Raw genomic sequence first — 5,000 nt, 5'->3', positions numbered from 1 at the left:
CCTGAGGCTAAGTTGCTACCTGCTTGAGTTATTCCTTGGCTAAGCTCCATGTCCCGCCTAGGGAAGCATCTAGCTATCCCCTTAAGGTGTGTCATGCTTTCTTTCCACTGTGTGCTCACTTCACTTGCTTCACTACTTGCATGAACAATATGTGCTGTGAATGTAATCAGCTGATATATCCTCCTGACTACCAGCAGTTCATTTTTGTCCTCTCTAGAGGACATTTGTAAACCGCAATATCTCCCACCCCATACACACTACTGTGCTAACTCACAATGGCCTTTGAAGAGGACATTCAGAGCTTTCCAATGATAACATGTGTGTAGGGGTGGGGTTTTGGGAACTTTCTGTTTCTTTGCAAGGAAAATGGTATCCATTAAAAATAGGCCGCTTTTGGCTAAAGGGAAAGTAAAAGCATACTACTTTAAAGTGAGCAATTATTGTCTTAAAACATCATCTTTATATGTTATTTCAATCTCTTCAGAGCACAATTAAACCATTTCTAAATTAATGTAACATGATTTAATTTCCATAGTTAGGCGTTAAAGAAATGTCCTCTAAAATGGACATTGGTAGTGACATCTTCCATTTTGTTAGTATTTTTCTAGTCAGAAAGTCAGTCAGAATCAGAAGAAGAGACACTTTACAGCACATTATTGATAAATAATCCTAGATGTGATGTTTGAGGAAGATGCTGAAGATTCAGAGACCTCTTGGGATTCATTTCAAGCAGGAAAAGTAGAATCAGAACAAGCAGAACATTTCCTATTGATACATTTGTCGCCCCATGTGGAGCATGACTCTGATGTGTGTCTGAACTTTGCAGGACAATATTTCAACCAAAAATGTAATAGAGACTAAATTAATCCTATAGACATGAACACATGTCGGTTCCAGAGATAATAACCCATATTTCACACATCAGAACTATAAAATTAGTCAACTCTGGTGAAAGTTCTCAGTTGAGGGACCACATGTCATTCAAGCTTCAACTGCAGGTCCAGTTGCTTAAAACAAAATTGCTTTGACTTGAGATAACCTGCATGAATGATAATGGTCACAGACACATCCAGTTTCCACCTCAAACCAATAAAACACTCATTGTAAACTCATAAATGCTCAAATTTACTAATTATTAAACTGATTGTTATGCTTTTTCATCCAGATTGATTGATAGCAATTAAGGTACATTTTCAATGTACGGCCTTCCAATGTCCACTGTAATGGACACATTAAATCTTTAAAATAAAAAATAAAAATTCGAAAAAAAATTTGTCAATCTCATTTTTGGCCTTCAAACAATTAGGGGAGTAAAAAAAATCAAAGATTTTTAAACTTTTTTCCCCCTGGTAGTCAGGAGGATATTATGTGGATTTGTGTGTGTAATTTCCTTCTCTACACTATTCCACTCCATTCTTCTCAATTCCACTCATGCATCCTGCCTACACAGTAAAAATGTAGTGTGAATTCAACATTAGAGAGTCATCTAGAGGTTATTTGGCCCCAGAGTAGTCTTTAAGTGTCGAGTTAACACTGCAGTTTTTTTCACTGTGCACATGCAGAGAGAAGCATCAATGCAAAACACTTTGTCCACCTCTAGTGTCAGCACAAAGACAGGCACTTTTTTTACAATAGCTAGCAGTACTGCTTTTGGTAATCATATGCAGGGCCACTGACACCTTTGGCCCGGCCCGGGACAAAGCCCCCACACTCACACAGATATGGAGTAGTTTTGGCTGTGGAGCACACATGCACACACACACACACACACACACACACACACACACACACACACACACACACACACACACACACACACACACACACACACACACACAGATCTCTGTAAATGTAAAATTGCTTTTGTTTCTCCTCGTTATTTGTATGTGTTGGCAACACTGTGTCTTAACCATTTTAATTTGAGAGAGAGAGAGAGAGAGAGAGAGAGAGAGAGAGAGAGAGAGAGAGAGAGAGAGAGAGAGAGAGAGAGAGAGAGAGAGAGAGAGAGAGAGAGAGAGAGAGAGAGAGAGAGAGAGAGAGAGAGAGAGAGAGAGAGAGAGAGAGAGAGAGAGAGGGAGATTGGCCTTGGGTAGTAACAGGGTTTGCAGCCAGGAATAAAAAACATGACTTAGACATCGCTCCTCACTCCAGCCTTCTGTCCTTGGTTGAACAGAAACTAGGACAAACCGTAGAGCCCAGTCCCTTCACACATCCAAACACATACACCTACTACACATACACATACACATACACATACACATACACAGACACAGACACAGACACAGACACAGACACAGACACTGATGCAGACACAGACACAGACACAGACACACACACAGACACACACACAGACATGGCAAGAGCTATCATCAACCGTCACAACAAGGTATATCTCTGTTTATTTGAAAGCTTGTCAAAGAAAGCCACAAGGTCTGTTTGGTTTGCTGTGATGGTGACATATTGAATTTGTTGATACCATTTGAATGGCTGAACAGTTGAACTAGTTTTGAACTGGGCATTTGGTTGCCTCAGTCTTTACCAAGAGGCTCAGGCCCTCCGCTCCAGAATTTGGTTGGAACATTTGGTTGTTTTAGGCTAAACCAAGAGCCTAACCTTTCCGCAACGCTCTGCTGAAATCTCACCTGAGTGTGAGAAGCAACATGTCCCAACAAAAAAAAGACAGCCATCCTCACTCAAACACTGCTCTCCCAAAACACACTCACCACAGCAAACACAGACTGTTCTTCCAAAAACACAGACACCGTCGTTAAAATAGCACAGACAGACAGACAGACAGACAGACAGACAGACAGACAGACAGACATACAGACAGACAGACAGACAGACAGACAGACAGACAGACAGACAGACAGACACACACACACACGCACACACGCACACACGCACACACTTCCATCATCTTAGCTCTGGCACACATCCTCTCTCCCAAACACCATAGCTCCTCTGGCACACACTCCTCTCCACCTTCGCTGAAATCACACACACCCTCTTCCAAAACACATTCATTCTGTGCACCACCATGACTCCAAACATGCACCCTCTCCAAAAGGTTTCCACACACACATGCAGCATGTTGAAGTAGCATTCAGTCAGCCTTTGGAGATTTACTGTGTCCTGGGCCGGATTACAGTAATGCAGAGGCTAGATAGGGCTGCAGCCTAGGGGTCCCCACCTGTCAGGGGCCACACAGTTGGCCAAAACTCAACATAATTGGAGAAATGAGACAAGATGAGGTATTGACAACTCAGTCTGCCGTGTCAGACAGAGTTTTTAATGTTATTAGTACTCCTCTTGGTTTGGAATTAGGATGCCGTGTATGTCATTTTGTTGAGAAATTCGCATTCCCTGGGGCCCTACAGCAACCTGTAGCCTAGGGGCCCCGGGCCTGCTTAATTCGGCCCTGACTGTATCAATGAGTTCTGGAGAGTTTGTTCTGAAGAATGGCGTGTAGGCTGGCAGCGCAGAGGAGAGATACTTTGTTTATCCCAAAGTGAATCATTTGAGTACGCATGTGGGTCATTCTTAGCCTGGTTCTCACGCAGACCCTCGTGCATTTTTGCTCAACTTCGTGAGCTCGCACAAGTGTCTGGACGAGGGAAGTTAAGCCCGAAGTGCTCCGTGCACATCATACTCGATCTCATAGATCGAATTACAATCGTTGGGCGGGGTATTAACAGGTATGACGTAGCATTGTGTGTGACAACACAGTAGCACAACAACTTCCGCTTTTGATATGGTTATAGTACGTTATTTAAAATGACACATACATTGAATTTTCCAATCAGGTTAGAGATTGCTAGGCTAGGCAAACGACGAAGTTCGTGAGAACCAGGTTAGGTAATTCCATAATTACAGTAACATTTTCCCCGGCATTTTTCAGTTTTTTCATCCATTAAATAACATACATGTTTCCATGGTGTCCAAACTAACTAATTGCAGAGCTTAATCTCAAATTACTTTTAAAATATTTGAATGAAAATGAACATTTGCTTGTTTATTCTGTAAATCATGTTGCTGTTATATTATCTTAGACTTAGACATATACTTCTACAAAAAATACTAGACATTTGAAACACACTTGTTTGAAAGTGCTTAACATTTTAAAAGACAAAACCATACTCTGCTATAACAAATTTGTCATAACTGTCACCGCTAATGTGTGACACAATTGACCATAACACAGCTTGGCATTTCTGCCATTTAAGAGTATTGTGCTAACTGCAGACCTCAGAGCTTTCACCACAAGACCTTTTATCAATTCAAATTTTTATGGTAGAATGGTTGGTTGAAATTAAAACTTAGTGGAACTGACAATTAAAGACCATGGACTGTAATTATAGAATGACATTGACCAACGTGTGTGTGTGTGTGTGTGTGTGTGTGTGTGTGTGTGTGTGTGTGTGTGTGTGTGTGTGTGTGTGTGTGTGTGTGTGTGTGTGTGTGTGAGAGAGAGAGAGAGAGAGAGAGAGAGAGAGAGAGAGAGTGAGAGAGAGTGAGAGCGAGAGAGAGCGAAGAGAGCGAGAGAGAGAGAGAGAGGAGAGAGAGAGAGAGAGAGAGAGAGGAGAAGAGAGAGAGAGAGAGGAGAAGAGAGAGAGAGAGAGAGAGAGAGAGAGAGAGAGAGAGAGAGAGAGAGAGGAGGGAGAGAGAGCATATTTGCCTCCATTTTTAGGATGTGGTGTGTGTACATTTGTTTGACTGTGATCTGTGATCACACATGCACGCACACACACGCACACACACGCACACACACGCACACACACGCACACACTTATGCAAATGTGCACTTTCTCTGCACAAGTACATGCATTCTTGTGACCTCACATAATACTGGGAGTGACATACTATATTATTAAGACAAAGGAAAGCAAACTGGTCCACTTCAGAAAGACTAGGCCAGGGACGACTGGAGCACTCAGATACTTTTTAGTTATTTTATTGTGGTGCAAACAGAATGACTGACATTTTTACACAGTGCACCC

At 42.0% G+C, this 5,000-nt stretch overlaps 1 protein-coding gene across 1 annotated transcript in view; it reads right to left on the bottom strand.

The window, feature by feature from the left end:
- Positions 1 to 5,000, bottom strand: part of b4galnt3b (beta-1,4-N-acetyl-galactosaminyl transferase 3b) — a 45,915-nt gene that overhangs the window by 18,710 nt on the left and 22,205 nt on the right. The window lies entirely within an intron of this gene.

The sequence above is a fragment of the Engraulis encrasicolus genome, chromosome 4, assembly GCF_034702125.1.
Source record: "Engraulis encrasicolus isolate BLACKSEA-1 chromosome 4, IST_EnEncr_1.0, whole genome shotgun sequence".
NCBI classification, from domain to species: Eukaryota; Metazoa; Chordata; class Actinopteri; order Clupeiformes; family Engraulidae; genus Engraulis; species Engraulis encrasicolus.
This window is presented reverse-complemented; position numbering and strand designations above follow the sequence as displayed.